We start from the raw sequence: 22,204 nt of genomic DNA, 5'->3' as shown, positions 1-22,204 counted from the left end.
ATCCATCCATCCATCCATCCATCCATTCATCCATTCATCCATCCAACAAACTGATTGCTTACGTCTGTTCTCAGCTACAACACAGTATCACAGAAATCCAGGCATTTGCCATGGGTTCTACTTTCAAGCAAATTTAAAAAAACAACCACACCCAATTTTACCCTGACCATCATGATATGACCCTAGCCATCTCTCCAATTTCATCTGCTACCACCCTCCCCCTCATCCACCACATTCCAGCAACACAGTCAACTGATAGTCCCTGGAACACACTCAGCTATTTCCCTACTCAGGGCCTTTGCCCATGCTGTTCCTTGGCCTGGAGGGCTTTTGTCTCTCCTCTTGGCCTCGCCAGTTTCTTTTCATCATTTAGTTTCCAGAGTAAATGGTATTTCCTTCAAGACCACTTGCATTGCCCCACCCCAGCAGAAATCATGCCCCCTTCATGATGCTTCATTCACAGACTTATAATACGTGAAGTTGTGTTTTCTCTGTGTTTTTACTCATTTAAAGTTTGTCTCTTCTGGAAGAGTGTAGGTTTATGAGGATGGGGATCCTGCTTGCTGTGCTCATAGTGGTGGGACTGGAGCTTAGGACTATGCCTGGCAGCATACAGCCTCAAGATAAATGTGTTGAATGAGTGAGGCAATATTTAGCCAAAGCTCAGTGAGAGAAACAGTATTGAGCAAGAATTGCTTTCAAGACAGATTGTCCACCTTCCTTTCCAGATATTCTCCAATCTTTCCTGGAGGCAGCCAGATGGCAGCCATTTGGGAATGGCGACTCTCCATGGGAACTGGGGCTGCAGACATGAAATGTGTGTTGCTGGGAAAGTGTAACTGCGTAGATGGATGGGATAAAACATGAAATTTCTCCTGTGCCTACTTCGAGAATGTTGGTCATTACACACCATCCACACTTGTGAGAATTCTTGGGAGAGATTCTTGTCTTAGAACCACGAGATGGATTAGAGCTGAGGCTCTGAATTTAGATGGTCTGTATTCCAACGTTTGTTCCACCAACCGTATGACTGGGGACAAGTTGTGGATCTTTCTTTTACCTGTTAGTGAGGATAAAAATAGTGCCTCCCTTGTGAGAAGTAGTAAACACCTAATAGAGGCTAGCTATTATTATAATCCTCCTGGGTAACTGGTTTGTTCAAATGGCATGATCATTGTGATTTATGTCACTGACCAAATTTCCCTTTTCACACTGGCTGCTAGGAAGCTCAGCATCACTCTTGTTCCCCAACCATAGCAAATTTCTAGAACCTCATGTGTGCTTTTTGTAAGTGAGCTTTAGTTGTGGTTTCATTTATGTCCCAGCTTAGTCATTTGTTTCTTCACTTGCTCTACTATTTATGTGTGTAGCTTGCTCTAATTTATGTGTCCTTGGAGACTGCCTTTAATCTTTCCAGTAAGAGCTCTGGTATCTTGTATGAGAAGTTTCTGCTTGCATGTGGCTACTTTTTTCTCCTTAGTGAAATGATAGTGCATTCTAAGCTGAGTGGATGAGCTGATAAAATGTTAGAAAGGCGAGGAACTCAAAGAAGCCCCCTGCCTTAGCCCCAAGAGAGGATATAGCTGACCCAGGAGATCTCTGCTCTCTCAAATGTCCATCAAACTGGAAACAACTCCATGTGGGAAAGGTCGGTGACCAATGGGCACATTTCCTGTGCTTTAAGACCACAGAGAGCAGTGAGGATGTCTGGAAGAAGGAGATGCCAACTAGGGGGAGACTTTGGTGGTCCAGGAGCTGCCTCATTGGTTGGCCAACATGAGGAATCAAGTTCCACATTGATTCCTGGGAAGGGTAGAGATTCCAGTGGCTAATGGCTCCCTCACCGACATCTGTGTCACCCTCTTCTTTCTGGATTCGGAGGACTCAGATCATATATTTCGTATCTTCTCATGAAAAATTGGACCATTGGGCAACTCCGGGCCCCTAGTCCTATGTGGCAAGCATTGGTGCCTCTTCTGATGGGCACAGATCTTTGAGTGTTGTGCTGGTCCCCACTGCCTGGCCTGCCTCACCTGCCCACTACCTCTGCCTGCCCCGCCTCACCTGCCCACTACCTCTGCCTGCCCCAGCTGGCATCTGATTACAGTGGCCCTGGTTACGGTGAGACCTGGGCAGTTTTCCTGTCTCCTTGGAGACTTTTACCACCCTGGCTGACCCTGGCAGGCCCTCGTCCTCTCAGACACCCTCTGTTTTCCCATTTGTAAGTTGTAGTCTTCTCCGCGGCAACTCCAGTCCCTTCAGACAGCCATCCTCACCCCACCCCATTCAGCCAAATGTTTCCTGTCCTTCAGACTTGAGACGTCTCATTTCTGGAAGCGCTGCCAGGATCCCCAGGCAACCCTGTCCACAGGCCCTCGTTCTGTAATTATTAACCCATAGTCCTGCCACAGATCCATAGACCTCGCACCCTCTCGGGGCTCAAAACATGCTTGTTGAATGAATGAATGAGTTAGGGAATGAGCCAAAGCATGAGTGAATAGATTAAAGCTGCCCAAGTGTACGTGGGCCCAAGGAGCAGAACCCAGAGTTGAATATGGGACTCAGAATCCTGTGCTCTCCTACAGCATCACTCGGCTGGGAGACCCTGGCCCACCTGCTGTCCCCCTGACTGTCTCTCCAATGTCAGGCTTTGACCACTGAGCCACTGTCAGCCTGGCCGCCCTCCCCAGGCTGATGTCCAGGGAAGAAAGATGTCACAGCACTGGACAGTCACACAAGGGCCCCTGCACCCTCAGCTGGCTTTGCTGAGAAAAGCCGCCCCCTCCCCCTACCAAGGAGTCTTTCTTTTCTCCTCTCCTTCCCCCCTCACCGAGTCCTCTGTTTAATTGCTGTTCCAGGGAGCAGGAAGAATGTCGTAGATGGTGGGTCTGTTTCTCTGGAAGACTGTGAAGCCGCATTAAAATATGTGCTCTGTGCTGGGGCCTCTCTCACGGCTTAATAAGGGGGGTGAACTGAGGAAGGAGGAAATGGGAGGGGCAGACAGAGAAGGGGACACTCAGAAGTAGAGAGAGAACACAGAGAGTGACAGAGACTCAAAGAGAGATGGAGAAAGAGAGAATCAGAGTCAGAGTAAGAAACAGATGAGAGAAAGAGAGAGAGATGGGAGGAGGATTTTGAGCTCATGGCCATCGCCACGTTCCTCTGATTTTCAGCATTTTTCTAACGGGCCCTGGACAGAGATTTACGAGGGTTTATCTTAAACATCTGCAGCACGAGGCTGACAAGATACACATTGCATTTATTTTCAGGAGCAGCCAGTGAGCTGTTCGTGGAAACCCAGACGGGCCAGGGCCCCGAGGCTGCTGCCTGCCTCCCTGGTCCCCTCTGTTTCCGTGTCTTCTCCGAGATGCTGGCAGGAGACAGGACTGGGTTTCCTTCAAAGTTCGTGGGTTCAAGTCGCCGAGGCTGGGAGAAGGCCCTTTGCGTAGACTGGGCTGGTTTGCAGTGGGTGGGGGGGCAGCCTGGCCTGCGGAGGAGGGACGCCAGGATGAGGGATGCCTAGAGAGATGGGGAGGAGGTAAGGAAAGTTGGGGAGCAGCCCAGGGGCTCTGGGAGGGAATGTTCTGTGAGTACAGACTGTACGTTTAGTCATCATCGCTAGTCATATGGTGAGAGTCATCAGTCCCCCCATTTCACAGACAGAGAAATGGAAGCTCAGAGAGGGAAGGGGCCTGCCCAAGGACACACAGCCAGGGGGAGTGCGTATCTGACCACTGGCCTCTCAGCGACCATTCCCTGGGTCCCTCTCCCAGCAACTCCTGTTTCCATTTAGGGATCTGAGTGATTTGGGGATGCTGACTCCACTCGGAGTCTGGGAGGAGCCTGTGAGCCAGCCTAGACAGGGGTAACAATTCTTCCCTTCTGGCAACAGTGGCTGTAGCAGTGGGCAGGAGGCAGGGTTGCAAGGATCATGATGCCTGATCAAGGGGCTTGGACAGGGTCATATGAGGGCAAAGATGTCTTTCAGGAGGATCCTAAGCAGAGCCTGGAGAGGATCGGAGTGAAGGGGTAAGGTGGGGTGGGTGATCAGACCAGGACATGGGTGACAAAGGCAAACGTTCAAATATCAATAAATCCAGTTACCAACGTGCTGTCCCAAGCCAAGGTGTGACTGATTAAAAATAAATAATAAACCTACATACAAAGCCATAGAGAACACATAGTCTAGCTGCTCACCCATTTGACAGATGGAGAAACTGAGATACAATTTTATTCAGTACTGTGTGCTCAGAATTGTCTTAGAGTAGTTCATCAAGAAGAGTGGGGTGGGGGTCTTAATGATTTCCTACACACCATCCTCTACCCTCTCTCTATCCTAGTTTTCACTCAACAACCTGCCCAGCTCCCCAGATCGTCTACCCTCCGTGGAAAGCGGACACTCATCCCAGACTTGGGTTGGACCCTATTGCCTTAGGGCCCCTGGCAACAGTAATCGGTGAGGGGGAAGAGTGAGCCAAATATACCTAATCACAGTGAATCTCCAGAGTCTTGTTTGGAAATGCTGGGACAGAATGCTCTTTCTGACTTTCTGGATTTGTTTGAGGATGCATGAAGATTCCTTTTCTGGCAGATGTTAGAAGCCATCTGGCTACCAGGAGGGAAATCAGCTTAAGGATGAGGCTTACAGACACACAACAGAAGGTAGAACTGAGAGAACAACTGAAAAATGGAGTCGGAGCCCTGATCAAGCCTCACCCAAAGCTCACACACTCTTAACTCCCAGCTACGTGAATCGATAAATCTCTTCTCTTATCCGCATCAGCTTGAGTTGGGGTTTTTCCACTTGTATCTTGAATGATGCATGTGGTGTAGTAGGGTCAGGCCGCAGACCTGAAGTTCAGACCTAGCTCCAGGTGTGGGATCTCTGGTGGGTCACTTCCCTCTCTGAGCCTTAGTTTTCTCACCTGTAAGATGATGATGGCAAGCCCTGATGGACTGGGCTGTTGGGAGAGACTAGCATGATTGGCACCTCTAATGTAGTCCTTGGCTCCAGGATTGCATGCTCTGGGACCTTGCCCTTGGGCTACTGACCAATCTTGCTTCTGGGCTTGTAAGAGGAGCCTCCTAAAATCCTATCCCGTGGGCCTCAGGGAAAGCAGCTTCTTGGAGCAGGGGTTGGAGGTACTCTGATTCGGGCCCGGGGGACCATCCAGGAACCTGGGTGCAGCACCCCAGCTGGCTCTCAGGCCTGTCTCTGGTAGGCCAGGTGGCCAAAAAGAGTTGCTTTGCTAGGTTTTTAACGGGAACTTGATTCCAGGCCCAGGGAGAAGGACTTCTTGACCTGTCCTCTTGGAACCTCTGGGGCCTCTACACCGGCCCTCACAGCCCCAGGGCCTGCTTCCCAAGGAAGGCTGGGCCAGCCCAAGGTGACCAAATGCAGGGCGGGTCTTTGTTTTCATCATGAAAGCAACACAGGTGGTGAAAACTTTACACCCTGTACTTTATATTGAGACATAGAGCTCCCTCTGTGTGCAGCCCCAGCGCCTCTCCCCAGAGCATCCCTAGCAGACAGTGTGTTGGCGATACCTTTCCAGAGGATTCAATACCCAGACAAGCATACTCACGTACGTCTTTTTTTCTCACACATGTAGAATCATACTATAACTGCTTTTCCACAACCTGATTTTCCAAAGAGCTTTATTGAAATAGAATTCACATACCATAAAATTCACCCATTTAAAGTGTACAACTCAATGGCTTTTACTAAGTTCACAGTTGTGTAAGCTTCACCATAACCAGTTTTAGAATATTTGGGTACCCCAGAAAGAAATCCCCAATCCTTAGCCATCACCCTCCAATCCCTCTATACTCCCATCCCTAGGTAAACACTAATCTACTTTCTGTCTATACAGACCTGCCTATTGTGGACATTTCATATAAATGCAATCATACAGTATGTGGTCTTTTGTGACTGGTTTCTTTCACTTAGCATAATGTTTCTTAGGTTCATCCACGTTGTAACACGTCTCAGTACCTCTTTTTATGGCTGACTAATATTCCATTGCCTGGATAGACCACATTTTATGCATCCATTCCTCCACTGGTGGACATTTGGGTTTTTTCCTACCTTTTGGCTATGATGAATAATGCTGCTGTGAACGTTCATGTACAAGTTTTTGTCTGGATATATTTCTCCTGGGTATATACCTAGGAGTGGAATTGCTGGGTCATGTGGTATCTCTTTGTTTAACCATTTGAGGAACTGCCAGACTGTTTTCCACCCCAGCTATATCATTGTACACTCCCACCAGCAACATATGAGGGTTCCAATTTCTCCACTTCAACACCAACACTTGTTATTATCTGTCTCTCTGATTCTAACCATCCTGGTGGGTATGAAGTGGGAGCTCACTGTGGTTTTGATTGGCAACCTGGCTTCTTTCTTTAACTTAATATATCTTGGTGGTGTCATGGACCCGTTTCAACCTTTTCAATACTCACACAGTATTCCTCTATAAGATGTATCCTATTTAATCACTCCCCTATTGATGGGGACTTGGATTATTTCCTGCAAAGAACACCTCCAGGGCAGGGGAGGGGTCCTGAGCAGGTTCTTCCCAGGCCCCTGGAAGGGTGTTTGGAGGAGAACTCCTAGCCTCTGGCTAGAATCGGCTCAGTGGCACAGAGAGAGGGCTCCCTGCCCAGTTCTAGCCCAGGATCTGCCCCTGAAATGCTGTGTGACCTTAGGGCAAGTCACACAACTTCTCTGGGCCTCCTTTTCCTTATCTGTAAAAAGCAAGGCTTGAACTAAGTTCCCTGGCATCTTGCTTTCCTATCCCATAGCCTCCTTATTCTGACGATCACCCTTATCCCCTTGGCAGATGCATTGAAAACATTTTTCCTTGCCATCTCTATCACAGACCCTCTGCTATAGTTTCATGGCTTCATTTGCCTCTCCCAGAACTCTTGAGACAGAGACCCTGCTGGGCTTATGGTCTGACTGGAGGTTCAGAAAGGTTCAGAGAGTATAAGTGACCATCCCACGGACTCCCAGAAGGTATATGGACTCTTGTACCCATTTTACAGAGAGGAAAACAGAGGCCTAGAGAGTGAAGTGGCCTCCCCATGGACACACAGTGGGACAGAGGTGGAACAGGGGTTTGAATCTAGGCCAAGGACATTTTCTTGGCAACTGTGCTCATGCTCTTGTGTTCCAGCCTGCTCACTGCAGGAGACAGGCTTGCACTCAGTTATTCTAAAAATGGTGAAAGCAAGAGGCCAGCCAGGCCATGCATGGGGAGGGGACAGGATGGCGAGCCAGTGCTGGGGGCACTGGGGAATGATGCACCATGGGCCTTTGAAATAAAGTTGAAAAGAAGACCTGATGTATAAATAGAAAAAAAAAAAAAACCAAGGTAAAATGACAGCTGTCCTGCTTTTTTTTTTTTTTTCCTTTTTCCCATAGTCTCTGTTATTCCCAAAAGCCAGCTGGTGAGGGGTGCTGCCAGCTTTGGAGGTTCCCTACTCTACCTGCGGCCTGGTCCCCTGCTTCTCCCTAGACTCACCATGAGAGGACAGACACCCTCAGTGGGTCCCAGGTAAGCTCTGCAGTGGCCCCCTTGGCTGCCCCTTCCTGGATACCGCTGCACACATGGATGAGTGGATGAGAGAATCAAGGATGAAGGGACAGGTTTTTCCCAAGCTTCCTTGCCAGTGAGATCTTCCCTGGTCACTCCATGTAGAATTGCCACCCCTCCCCTAGATAGTCAGCCCTTCTCCCACCCCCAGCCCTGCCTCTACTCTCTTTCCTCCACAACACCTTCCACACCTGATGGACCTTGAAGACCTTCTCCATTCATCATTGCCTTTGTCCCACACTAGTGCAGAGGCTGAGGGTGGGGATCTTGGTCTATTTCATCCTTGGGCTGGGCCCAGCACAGGCCTGGTCCAAAGAGGGTCACCTCCTCTCTCCATCCCCCTCCTCACTGGTCTCCCTCCCTCCAGTCCATCCTTGGCATCTTCTCTACAACCAGAGCGCTCTTGGTAAGATGCAAACCTGACTTTGTCATTCCTCAGATCAAAACCGTTCTCCCTGCTCAGAAGGAAGCCCAGGTTCTTTAGCATCTTTGCAAAGCCCTCCATGATCAGGCCCTGCAGACCTCTGTGGCTGTCCCCCACCCCAAGCTGCCACCAGCCTCTGTTCACTCCTGGCACTATGCCATGTTTCATCTCACGGCCAAGGCTTTACCCTTCCTGGGGTAGCTGACTCCTACTTACCCTGGGGTCCAGAACTCTCCTGCTCCAGGAAGACTTCCTGGACCCAAGGCTTAATAAATGCCTCCTGGGCCCCAGACATGAAGAGCCTGCTCATTTTTCTTGGTCTAGCTGTGGGTACTGTGGGGGCAGGAACCACACATTTTCTGCCTCTTCCTGAAGCCGCTGACCCCGCCTGCGCCTGACATATTAAAGGGGCTCAGGTCATGGCTACTGATCTGTATCAAGATGAAATAAACTGAACTGAACTGAACGAATCCAATCAAAGGGGTCCGTCTAACTGGAAATTTAAGATAAAGCCATATAAAGCAGTTTTGAATTCACATTTTTGATCCACATGCATCTAAGATCCTCATTTACAGATGGGGAAACTGAGACCCAGAGATAGTAAATATCAGAGTCCGGATGACATCCTCTAACTTATTTCTCCCAGTACAAGATATTTTTTTTTTTCTTTCTTTTTTGAGACTGTGGCTACAAGGACCTACTGCTCCACCAAGCCTTCTGGCCTTGTAAAGACCCTGAGGCAGCGTGGGGGGAAGAAAAGCTCAGAGAGGTAAAGTGACTCACCCAACATCACACAACTAGGAGGAAGCTGAGCTAGGAATAAATTTGAGATCCGTTTGACTCCAGAGCCCCTCCATACGCTGTAAAATAATGCTCATAACAAAGGGTAGGAGGTGGACCTAAAATGATATTATTCTGAGATTCTGCCTTCAGTCTACGTTTCCTAACCTTACCTTGGCTGTTGTCAACGATGCTGCAATGAACATGAGAGTGCAGATATCTCTTCGAGATCCTCATTTAGTTTCCTTTGGATGTATACCCAGATATGGGATGGCTGGATCATATGGTAGTTCTACTTTTTATCTTTTGAAGAAACTCCATACTATTTTCCATAGTGGCTGCACCAATTAACGTTCCCACCAACAGCGTATAAGGGCTCCCTTTTCACCACACCCTCACCAAACCTGTTACCTCTTGTCTTTTTGATAATGGCCATCCTAAGAGGTATAAGGCAACATCTCATTGTGATTTTGATTTGTATTTCCCTGATGATTAGTGATGTTGAACACCCTTTCATACGCCTGTTGGCCCATTTGTATGTCTTCTTTAGAAAAATGTCTATCCAGGTCCTTTGCCCATTTTTTACTCAGGCTCTTTGGTTTTTTTCTTGAGTTGTATAAGTTCCTTATGTATTTTAGATATTAACCCCCTATCAGATACATGATTTGCAAATATTTTGTCTCATTCTATAGGTTGCCTTTTCAGTCTGTTGATGGTCTCTAGTGCCCATGCTTTTGGTGTGATATCTAAAAAAATCATTGCCCAGACCAATGTCAAGAAGCTTTTCCCTCGGTTTTCTAGTATTTCTATGGTTTCTTTTCTTATGTTTAAGTCTTTAATCCAGTTTGAGTTGATTTTTGTACATGGTGTGAGTTAAGGGTCCATTTTCATTCTTCTACATGTGGAGATCCAGTTTTTCCAACGCCATTTATTGAAGAGACTAAGCTTTCCCCATTGTATGTTTTTGGTACCCTTGTCAAAAGTCAGTTGACCATAGATGCATAGATTTATTTCTAGGACTTCTATTCTGTTCTATTAAGACTAATGTATCTGTTTTTATGCCATTACTATACTGTTTTGATTATTGTATCCTGTTAGAATGGCTATTATCAAAAGGACAGAAGATAACAATTGTTGGAGAGGATGTGGAGAAAAGATAATCCTCACGTACTGTTGGTGGAAATGTAAATTGGTACAGTCATTATGAATAAAAGTATGGAAGTTCCTTAAAAAAATTAGAAGTGGAAAAACCTTATGATTCTGCAATTCTACTTCTGGGTATATATCTGAAGGATATAAAATCAGTATCTCAAAGAGATATCTATACTTCCATATTCATTGCAGCTTTATTCATGATAGCCAACATATGGAAACAGCCTCAATGTCCATCGATGGATGAATGGATAAAGAAAATGTGGTATATATTTACACAATGGAATATTATTCAGCCTTTAAAAAGAGGAAACCTTGCCATTTGCAGCAACATGAATGGACCTAAAGGATGTAACGCTAAGTGAAATAAGCCTGACACAGAAGGGCGAATACTGTCTGATCTCACTTACATGTGGAATCTAAAATAGTCCAACGCATAGAAGCTGAGAGTGGAATGATGGTTGCCAGGGCTGGGGTGGGGAGGGCAAGGGGGAAATGGAGACAAGTTTGGTCAAGGGGTACAAAGTTTCAAGTATGCAAGATGGGTAAGTTCTGGAGATCTTATGTACAGCATGGTGACTCTAGTAAACAATACGGTATACTTGAAATTTGCCAAGAGACTAGATCTCAGGTATTCTCACCACACAAAAGTTAACTACACAAGGTGATGGATATGTTAATTAGCTTGATTGTGGCGATTTTTTTCACAATGTATGTATATCAAGACATTGAGTTGTACACCTTAAATATATACAAGTTTTATTTGTCAATTATGTCTCAATAGAGATGGGAAAAAAAAAAGGACTCCAAGGACCACACCCTCTGAACAAGCCATCACACTTCAAGGATATATGTATACAGAGCAGTCATGGTATACAGTAGATTCTCATGATTTGCGGTAGTCCTGTTCTAAGAAGTCACCCGAACACTGAATTAGCAAATACTGAAAACATTGCTTCTAGGGGAAATACAGGGTGAGGGGCCTGCGAGCATCTGGTCACTACATTTGATCAACCGATCAGTACATTACCCTGTGTTATGTGTGTTTCTGTTTAAAGACACCTTATTTAATATATACTGTTAATGAATTAACACTGAACCCACGGCCAGTGGCACTATGACTCATGCCTGAAGGAAGCTTATCTAACACATGTATTTTCTTCATAAGACACATCCCAGCCGTCTTGAGCTTAGCATCACTGGACAGCACTTCAGTGCTAGCTTGGGGGGCCATGTCAAAAAGCAGAATCACCACCAAAAAGCACAAAAATGTGGAAAACGTGGCACTAAATAGATCACAGAAAGAGCTGAAACAAGAAAGAAGCACCTCCCCTTGTTTGCCCTCAGCTGGGGATGTCCGTGTGGGGTGACTCACATTTTTTGCTGCTCTGCACGTGTCTGCCAATGACCACGAAAGTGCCGCAAGTATTGATTTTTGAGACGGCAAATAAATTTTAGTAAGTAGGCAAATTCAAACGTATGGAATCTTTGAATAATGAGCATCAACTGCGTGCCAAAAAGCTGTTGATGGCAACATTGTGATAACACAACCACCGGATATGGCCTAAATGCCAATTCGTAGGGATGGATTAGGCCGAGGTTTCTCAGACCTTGGCACCATTGACATTTGGGGCCAGATAATTCTTTGTTATTGGGAGTGGGGACGCCGTCCTGTGTCTTGTAGGATGCTTAGCAACGTCCTGGACCTCTATCCAGTAGTTGCCAGGAGCACCCCACTCCCTCCAAGTTGCGACAACCTAAAATGTCCCCAGACACTGTTGAATGAGAACCGCTGGATTAGATAAACTAAGAGGCAGCCGCACAATGGAATGCTGTGTGGCCTTTCAGAAGGATGGTTTATAAAATGACTTGGAAAGATTTCCATGACATTTTTAAGTAGAAAAAAGAGACGGGTGGCGAAAACTGGATGTAAACTAAAATTCCATTTTTACACACGTAGAGAAAAGAGAAAATGAGAGAGGACGGTGAGTACTTGAATGCTTTTCTGCTGAGCAAGCATGTTCCAGGCCTTTGCACCACAACAAAGTCTTGAACCTGAATTTCAGGGTCTACTGGAGACACAGACTTGAGGGTCACAGCGCTTGCTGCCCTGGACTCAGACCCTTGCCTAGGACGGTTTGGGATCTAGAGTCAAGCCTTGCTCCTTCCTCATACTCCCAGCAGCTGTCAACAGCCCCTTGCCTGGTATGCAGGACCTCTCTGACACTGGCCTGCTCCCCACCTGTATCCCCAAGGCTTCAACCTGTTCTCCGCCGTACAACCTTGGTCAGTGGTTCCCGCTCAGTTGGGACTCTGGCCCTCTGCTCAGCTGTGGCCAGCACCCTCCCCTGGGGACAGGATCTGTCCCTATTACCGGTCCCTAACTGGGGTTACCCTCAATAGATCAAAAGCCCTGGTATAGGCCGTGCTCCCTCTGCCCCCCAGCTGAGCCCTGCCCCCAGTCTGGGTGCCTTGGTTTATCTAGACAGTTCCCCAGCAGACCAGAGTTCCTCCTCACCATCTTCTAGGGCTTGTATATGAACTGATGCAGCTGCACCCCCCAGGGAACAGCGTTGGCAGCTGGGCTAGCTGGCCCACCTGTCCCCTCCAGTCTCGACAGCCTCCAATGGCCCCCTCAGACATGGTGGGCTCTGGAGCTACACAAGCCTAGACTCCGATCCTGCCTTGGGCACTTGCAGCCTGTGTAGCTTTGGGCAAGTTGCTGTCCTTTCCTGAGCCTCACTCTCCTCATCTGTAAAGTGGGTTCGTCTCAAAGCTATGGGGAGGGTTAGCTGAGCTAATGAGTGTAACCACATAGTACGTCCTCCATCAGTGGTAGCTTACAGGGTTTCTGTTTGAGGTGACGGAAAGTTCTGGAAAGTTCTGGTAGCTTACAGGGTTTCTGTTTGAGGTGACGGAAAGTTCTGGATGGTTGCCCAACATCGTGCATATTCTTACTGCCACTGAACTGTACACTTTAAAATGGCTCAATGGCAATTTTTATGTTATGTGTATTTTACTACAATCAATCAGTCAATCAACAGTGGCTCCCTTCAAGGCCCTGTTGCAGAGTTCATGCTCTGGCCTGTCCGGGCTTAATCTTTGGACGCCTTTGCCTCCTCTTCCACGTCCACGTGCTCCTTAGAAAACTGCCCTGACCTTGAAGCTGACGAAGACATCCTGTTTTTCCCTCTTCCTGGAAGGCCCCGCCCCTCCAGAGACCTTCCACAAGGCGGTCAGGCGGGGGGAAGGACCAGAGGAGGCACAGCTGACCCTCCTTCAAGCCCTGTGACTACAGCTGGCAGCCTGAGAGGGGAGGACCCCGCCCAGCCCAGGAGTTTGGAACGAACCCTTTGTCTCTCAGGGCGGTGGCTGTCAGCAGCTGGGGGTCCACCTCAGGGTCCGTAGCTAAGCCTGGTCTGGGGAAGCCCCTGCCTCTGACTCTGCCCCAGAGTCTCCTCTGTCCACAAGCCCCCTCAAGGCAACCTGTCTAAACCAAGCTCACCCTCACCATCTCTGCCACTTCTTTTCTCCCGGGTTCCCATACCCAAGAGTGGCACTGTCCACTCAGCGGCACAAGCCCAAAACCCAGAGCCCGTGTCTCCCCTTATGACCTCACTCCAGACACCCAGGACCCCAGAATTCTCTGCCCACATTTCCAGGGCCTGAGCCCATCCTCCTGAGGGTGGACTGTAACACTGGCATGTGGGTGCATCCCTAGACCTGAGGGGTGGACGAGGACAGCTGTTTGAGGCAGGGTAGGACGCTGCTTAGAACTTGGAAGTACAGGCTAAATCCACTACGTGGCGGGGGCGGGGCAGATGAAGGGAATGCAAAGAGAAGAGGGGCAGATCCTGGGCAGCAGCCTCTATAAAAGACTAGGGTGGGCCTGCCTTCACCACCCGGAGGAGGAGTTGTTTCCTCCATTCCCAGCTGCGCAAACTTCCCAAGCAGGAGGCGGGGCCTGACCCCCATCTCCTGACCTCAGAAGGGTGGCTTTATGTCAGCTCCTAAGTGTGTAATCCTGTGTGTTCAGTACATCCATTACTCCACTTATCTCGGTGCCTTCCTTGGCGAGGAGCCAGGCTTCCCACCAGCGAGGCTGAGGCTTTGCCTGATGCTACCTGGGAGGCACCCTGCCAAGAAAAAGAAAAGGTGGCAGTAGATGCCCCATGGACAGCTGTCAGCTGGGGCTCACTCAAGGCATGGCTCACACTTCAGCGTTCCTCAAAGACTGAGGGAGCAGCTGTTGATCCTCCAGGCCTGACTGCTTTCCCCACCCCTATTTCTCCTTGTACAACTGGTCAGCCTGCCCCATTTCTCCCTTGTCTCTCTGCCCCAGCCTGCTTTTCCCATCCATCCTCCGCGCTGCAGCCAGAGTGTACTCTCCAGAATCCGCTCTCTCCCTGCTGACACATTTTCAGGGGCTCCCTACTGCTCTCTGGATAACGCCCAGACTTCTCACAGGACACAGCCTTAGCTGACCTTGCCCAGCCGCTCCCCACCCCTCACCACACACTATAAGCAGAGAGCAAGGTCTCCCTCCCAGGGTGAGCTGGTCAGTGCTTTTGTGCCCTTGCAGCTCCATACCCTCCACCTGCTTTTTCACCTGGCAAATTCTCCCTCATGCACAGCCGTCAAGACCTGTGAGGTGAATCTTAATAGCATCCTGACGTAATAATATCTCAGAGGCATCTCCATTAAAGAAGGCAGCTTCAAGTATTAGTCTGCTAATACTAGATGGGCCTGGGTGCAAATGCCAGTGTACTGATTATTGGCTGTGTGACCTGGGGCAAGGTACTTAACCTCTCTGTATCTATTTCCTTACGTGTAGAACGGGACCAAAAATATTGCCCTTATGGGGTGGTCATGAGATTTACATTAACATGAGATAGGTATGGACTTGATCCTGCCATCGTAATGGCCCCAAAACCTACAGCTATGACCATATCGTTATTATTTTCTGCATCCAGAAGGAGACGTAGGTAGTGGATTCCCAGATGTAATAGGGAAGATCTAATCCAGGGCGTGAAAAACAGCAATTAGAAAAGGCACTACAGAACATCAGGTGAAATAAACAGATCCCAGTGGTATGCACAGGAGAACTGAATCTTTGCAAAAACAATAACATATTTTTGATAGAGGGGAGAGCATCCCAAGACGTTGGAGTGGTTATCTCTGCATGAAGCAAATCTTAAATGATTTTATTCATTTATTTATTACTCATCTTTACTTTCTATATGTTTTCCTATGAGGGCTGTGGGTCGAATGGCGTCCCCCTACAAGATATGTTGACATCCTAACCCCTGGTACCTATGCATGTGATCGTATTTGGAAATAGTCATCTGTCCAGCTGGAATCGGGTTAAGAGGAGGTCATCATGGATTCACGTGCACCCTAATCCAATATGACTGGCTTCCCTAATAAGAAGAGAAAAGACACAGAGACACACACAGGGAGAATGCCATGTGACCGCAGAGGGAGATCGGAGCGATACATGGACAGGCCAAGGAGCACTGAGGATTGCCAGCAGCACCAGCAGCTAAGGGAAGGACAAGGAAGATTCTCTCCTAGAGCCTCCAGAGAGAGCACGGCCCTGCCGACACCTTGATTTCAGACTTTTAGCTTCTAGAACGAGGAGGGAATGAACTCTTGTTGTTTTAAGCCACCCAGTTACGGCAATTTGTTACGGCAGCTCTTGGACTTGTCATACTTGTGTACTAGAAAGGGCTGAGAGTTTAAAAAAAGAGACAGGAGGAGGAGAGGGAGGGAGAGGGAGGGAGAGGAAAGCAGAAGCAGAAGCTTGAAGTGTGTCGGCTCAGGGCTCAGCCCAGAGGTGCAGGGAGTGTTTGTTGAATGAATAAATATATCTCTTTCCTATAAAGTTGTCCTCCCTGTGCTGTCCCCCCACCCATCTCCTGCTCCAGCCCAGGGCTCCCTAGGCCTCCCTTGTCAGCCAGGAGCTCTCCCTCGAGGCCCTGCCCCATGCAGGCCGGCACAGGGTGGATGGGTGCAGGACTGAAGGAGCTGTGTGTCAGCATCTCCACCACCATCGATCTCACCGGGGTCCCTGTGGGACACGTGCCCTCTCCGCCTTCTCTAAGCATCAACCCTCTGCTCAGGCCTCTCAGCGGAGCCGTGGAGGGCACGGCCTTGCTCAGCTCTCCTTCCAGGAAGAGGGAACTGAGGCCGGGAGACTTTTAGCTGGATGGGGACTCTATCTCCAGCAGGGGAAGAAACAGCAGATGTCTGTCTTCTGTTCCCCCGAGTGACCCTGTGGGCCTTGAAGAATGGTAGGAAGTGGCTCTGGGCCTTGCTAATTAGCTTTGGCCGGCTTCCCTAAGGCCTGGTCCCCCTTGACCTGTCACCTTGGCCTGCCCCCTTCCTCTTCCTTCTCCAGGAGGGAAACACATGATGACAAGCCTGCAGGTAGAGCGGCAGCCCAGGCAGAGGAAGCCCGGCTTGTCTGCAGGTTGGGTTCGCTGTAAACAGTTCTTTTCTTCAGCAGGGTTTTGAGGAGACCTCAGCTTGGTCAGGGATTGCTTGTTTCTCAGGAACAGAAAACCCCGTCAAGATAACCTGGAACAACATGGGACACGAGGACCAGCCTACAGAGGAAAACCGTCAGGCACCAAGGTGGCCACATTCTCCCTCTATCTGGGTCCACCTCTCTCAGCCCATCTGCACCCTTTTTCTGATTCTTTGGAGATCAGTTCCCTTTGTTTACTTCTCAGAGTCCCCAGATGTCAGCCTTGTTCTCAGCCCTTACAGGGTCCCCCGGCCCAGCCGACAAATCCAGTTTCTTCACACCTGGGAGCAAGAGTTACCAACTCACCTGACTGCAAACACACGGTCACAAACACTTGCACCCCAGTTGTGTGCTGGGCACTGGTCTAAGCCTAAATATGGGCTTTCTCATTTAATTCTCAAAAGAACCCTACAAGGCAGGTTTTATCAGTATCCTCACCCTAGAAGGGAATAGGAGCTCAGAGTGATTGAGTAACTCGCCTAGGATCACTCAGCTCGTGAGTGGGGAGGTCGGGGTTTGAACCCTGTCAGCCCGGCTCCAGTGTCTCAGTCCTGAAATTGATTAGCCCCACTCAGCTTCTGAATGATTGTCCTGGATCAGGTGTCCCTTCCTGGCCCCATCAGCAATGGCCACAAGGCTGGGGTGTCCCCTAGCACTCCAGAGCTATGGAGAGAGGAGGGGACAAGGCTCTGCCCCAGGACAGAAGTTCCTCCAGGGCCGGAATTTTTGTCTATGTTGTGCCCTGATGTATCCAGTGCCTAGAACAGTGCCTGGCATACTGTGCGAGCTAAGGGACAGTTTGCTGAATGAATGAACCCCAGCACCTTGGAAGAGACAGAGTTAGACGTAACCTTATTCGGGCTATATCTGACCATCTCACCCTTCGAAAACAGATAACCTTCCTCTGCAGGGGCCTCCTTGTCACTGGTTTAATACAGGAGCACCCACCCAGGAGTTCTGCTCAAGGCAATGCCGTAGGATGTGAGTAGCTGTAAAAGGCAACAGGCTCTGTGCTCAACGTGGTGAAACGGCCAGTCTGGGTTAAATAAGACCAGGCCTGCCTTTCTTTCAGAGTCTTCCTTCACTAGCCTAACGAGCCCTGTGACTTATACGCATTTCTTCCCATAGTTATTTGACCATGAAACTCTCTGTTCCAAAGGCATCTCGAGAGGCCAGTAGGATGAACAATACACTCTGTGGAGTGAAATTTCAATCAGTGTTGTTGCACTGATTTCATTTGAACAGCACTTAAGTCCCCACTGTGTGCACAGGGATAGTCTCTAGTTCCCCCAGCTCTTCTGAGCTTAGAAGGGCTTGTGGAGCAGCTCGTCCACCACGCTCTCTGCCCACCTTCATTAACCTTGCTTGTTGGAAATCTCTCCTGGGAACTCCTTGTGCCTCCAGGCCTCCTTGGCCTCTGGTCGGTCTTGGAGATGCAGCTTCTCTTCCTGCACTTGGGTTGCCTGGCCTCAAGCCCTTTCTTTCACATTGCAGTTTAGAATGCAATTACATTTCTCGACACAGGTTCTAGGCAGCATATTAAGCTCAAAAACAATTGCAGAAGATTACAGTAATTATTTTCTTTTCACCTTGTGAATCTGGAGGTTGGGATCTTACATCAGGATATGCAAATGAACGAAAATGAGACAGCGTCTTGTCAGTTAATGGGTTTCTTTGGTGCCAGGTAGGTGGCTCCATGCTCCGGAGAGTCACATTCTCAAGGAACTTTCTGCGTTCCTCTCAGCTGCCTGATGCGTGTATCATCTTCTGGAAGTTTCCAAGGCATGTTCTTGGAGTTGGCTATCCTTTGTTTTTTCCTTTATACATTGGTATAAAGAATTAAATCTATTATTATCAAAAACTTGTTTTGGGAGTTTGATTGTTCTTAACCATTCACTCCAAGCAAAAATGATGCAGGTCTCAGTGTCTGCCTTTCCCCTCCCCCACTACCAAAGAGCATCCTGGCGTGGATGTCTGGTCTTTGTCTCTCCAGGCCCCTCTCCTCTTCCTACCTGGCTTGGTGCTGCACTGACCTGACCTGTGTGGACCTCATCAAAGGCCCTTCATGTCCTTTGACTTCCAGTTGGGTGGCCCAATGGGTAGCACTGGCAGGAAAATGGAGGGAGGCAGGAGAGTGAAGTCATGGACAGAACCTCGGGGTTCTGCTGAGTGGCTTCCTCCCCTCTTCCCTTCAGCCTGAGGGTGGGTACCTTGTGGTTTCTAGCATTTGCCTGCCCCTCTGCAACAGAAACTCTATAACCCCTCTTTGGGAGACTCACTTCCCCTTGTACCATCTGTCTCCTGGGACCTGCGCTGGTAGGGCCACTTGGCTTCCCTCCCCGCCCCACCCCTCCCAGGAAAGATATACTGCTGCTGACAATTCCTGGGGGCTGTGTATGATGCCGATTTGGGAGAAAAGAGGAGGGAGAGGAGCTTCTGGCAGATCTGTGGGGGCATAGAGGAGACAGGTGGAAGCAAAAAAGAGGATTTTGAGAAAAGTTGTTACACACTAGGAATTCCTTTTCTGGTGTTTGAGAGACACAGGCCAAGACGCTCAGCTACTCTGAGCATCCTGTCTGGGCTGCACGGGGCTTCTGACCTCAGCAGCGGGCCTGTGCCCAGCCCGCAAATTCCCAAGTTAGCTTATTTTGCGGTCTCTCTGTAGTGGCTGAATCTCTAAACCCCTGCATCTATTTATCCTACCACTACCAAAATGGAAACCCCCCAAACTAAGCTTGATCTCCCCCCCCCCCCCGAAAGCAGGCCTTAGACAAATCCCCGGGCTTCGAGGCAACCCATGGAAGGCTCGGCAAAGGAAATTTATCACACGGAAAAGAGCCACCTCCAACCCTGCACGTAGGGGCATGATGTGTTTGATGAGAACCAGGGTTAAAATAGTTCCAGAACTGACTGTGCCTGGCACCCTACCCTGGGCACTGACGAATCAGACGGCTCAGACATGGTGCCTGCTCCCCAGGAGCAGTGGAAAACGTGGGTCCCCCCAGGCAACTGTGACATCATGGAAATCTTGAGACAGAAGCCCTGCTGGGGCTGTGGTCTGACTCTAGGAGCATCTCAGAGGGGCCTGTGGCTTCCTGGGGTAGGAGCAAATGTCTCTGTCAAGTCTTAACCCGTAAGGAAGAGTTGGTAGCAGAGGAATGGGGGAGTTAAAAGGCCATTCTAGGTAGAGGAGCACAACAAACATAAGCCTAGAACCAGCATGGGACACAGGGAAGCTGAGCTGGCCGGTGTCACCAGGGCATTAGGTGGGAGCCACGCATGCAGTTGGGAGGCTAGAGAGCCAGGTGGGGCTGGGTCCAGGGGAACCTTGAATATCATGCCCATGAGCTTGGATGCTAACCTGTGGTGTGGGTTAACCTGTGCGCTGCCACAAGGGTCAGGCAGGTGTGTATTGGAGGATCATTTGGGGGCTGTGGAAAAGTGCGACAGAGGAGAGATCCTGAAAGCAGGAGGACCAGCTGGAAGGCTGCTGCCACACACCAGGGGAGAAGCGGGTGGGGAGTAGGTGGAGATAAGCGGCAGTGACGAGGCCTCGGTGGGCTTGTCTCCTACTCTCCAGGCGGAGTGCCATTTCCAGGGGCCATGTGGAAGCCAGCCAGGTTGGGCCAAGAGCGATGGTATCACTGTGACACTCAAAATCTAGAAACAATAAATGTTGGAGAGGGTGTGGAGAAAAGGGAACACTCTTGCACTGTTGGTGGGAATGTAAATTGATACAGCCACTATGGAGAACAGTATAGAGGTTCCTTAAAAAACTAAAAATAGAATTACCATACGACCCAGCAATCCCACTACTGGGCATATACCCTGAGAAAACCATAATTCAAAAAGAGTCATGTACCAAAATGTTCATTGCAGCTCTATTTACAATAGCCAGGACATGGAAGCAACCTAAGTGTCCATCATCGGATGAATAGATAAAGAAGATGTGGCACATATATACAATGGAAAATTACTCAGCCATAAAAAGAAACGAAATTGAGTTATTTGTAGTGAGGTGGATGGACCTAGAGTCTGTCATACAGAGTGAAGTAAGTCAGAAAGAGAAAAACAAATACCGTATGCTAACACATATATATGGAATCTAAGAAAAAAAAAAAAAGGTCATGAAGAACCTAGGGGTAAGGCGGGAATAAGGACACAAACCTACTAGAGAATGGACTTGAGGATATGGGGAGGGGGAAGGGTAAGCTGGGACAAAGTGAGAGATTGGCATGGACATATATACACTACCAAACGTAAAATAGATAGCTAGTGGGAAGCAGCCGCATAGCACAGGGAGATCAGCTCTGTGCTTTGTGACCACCTAGAGGGGTGGGATAGGGAGGGTGGGAGGGAGACACAAGAGGGAAGAGATATATGTATATGTATAGCTGATTCACTTTGTTATACAGCAGAAAATAACACACCATTGTAAAGCAATTATACTCCAATAAAGATGTTAAATTAAATTAAATTAAATTAAAAAAGAAAAAAAGAGATAGGCTCTTTGATACCTGCCCCCCACCCCCAGCTCCAGCCAGCAGCACGTCGGGTGAAGGGTGTAGAATGGGGCAGCCAGGAGTCAGGTGCCCGTTGGTCTTCTGCTTGTGGGGGACCAGTTCCCATGGTATTTAGAATCCTCTGGGGTGCGTGGTCCTTGGCTCAGAGGACAGTGAGGCTGTGAGGTTTTTGACCCAAATGGGGCTTTCAGCTCACAGGACTGGGATGGGATTCTGGCTGTGGTTATCTGTCCTTGTCCCGTGCCGGTTCATTTGGGAGGGGGGTGTCCTGGGAACGTCTGACACAGAGTCATGCTCTGGCACAGATGTCTCTCCATCCTCTCTCCCAGGTCACAGTGTGGACTGACGCAAGGCTGCTCCGAGCACGTCCCAGCTCCGCAGACCGGGAATTGGAATGAGAGACCTGAGCTGGAAGCAGCAGGGGCAGAGGTGTCTAGCTCTGGAGGTTGAGAGGCCAGAGGGCCACAACCAGCCATGAGAACGCTGGAGCCATGAGAAAAAAGGATAGAGAGGAGAGTGGGAAGGAGCCCATTGGTGGGAGGATGAAAATGACAGTGACCCAGAGTCCCAGCAGGCAGAGTGCAGGCAGGTCACATCATGGGTGGAGCAGAAGAGAGCGAATCTATCACCCCCAAAGGCCCCCTCAAAGATAACCCCATGCCGCCAGGCCGGAGTTCCTCATTAGCTTCTGTGTATCTTACATCAAACCCCTGTCATCCTGTAACCAACAGAGCCAAACCAGATGGCCCTGTCTACCTTCAGATGCCAGTTTAGGGCATCCCACCTCCCAGCTGCATTTACACCTCTCCCAGACTCGAGGGACTGAGGAAACCTTGGTGGCCCCCTAGGACAGCACTCCCCAGGTGGGGGCCACTGGGGTACATGAGAGGATTTGGGGGGACAAAGACAAGCCTTTTCTTTAAAATTTAATATGTGTGCATTAACTTTAATTAGAAAAATTACATAACTAGGCCATAACATATGTGATTTAATGATACAGTTTAGAATGAGGATACATTTAATTAAATAAAAAGTGGGAGATGATAAATGATGAATGTGAAGCCTCAGTATAAGTAGTGGGGCTGATATGGTCGATGTTGAACTTAAGAGACTGACATTCAGGAAAAATTGCTCATGGTTGGTCCTCTCCTCTCCACGATGCTCCATGCAGGAGCCAATCACCTCCACTTGAATGCTT

General features: G+C 48.9%; 1 long non-coding RNA gene across 1 annotated transcript in view; it reads left to right on the top strand.

Moving 5' to 3' along the window:
* The window catches only part of LOC141278361 (uncharacterized), a 44,197-nt gene extending 28,488 nt beyond the window's left edge, over window positions 1-15,709 (top strand). The window contains exons 2-3 of the long non-coding RNA XR_012330965.1: window positions 7,427-7,559; window positions 15,210-15,709. This is a non-coding gene — a long non-coding RNA (uncharacterized lncRNA). The remainder of the gene's footprint in view (window positions 1-7,426; window positions 7,560-15,209) is intronic.
* The last annotated feature ends 6,495 nt before the right edge of the window (window positions 15,710-22,204 follow it).

The sequence above is a fragment of the Tursiops truncatus genome, chromosome 3 (assembly GCF_011762595.2).
Source record: "Tursiops truncatus isolate mTurTru1 chromosome 3, mTurTru1.mat.Y, whole genome shotgun sequence".
In the NCBI taxonomy this organism is placed as follows: Eukaryota; Metazoa; Chordata; class Mammalia; order Artiodactyla; family Delphinidae; genus Tursiops; species Tursiops truncatus.
Note: the sequence above shows the minus strand (reverse complement) of the source record. Positions and strands in the feature narration are given on the sequence as shown.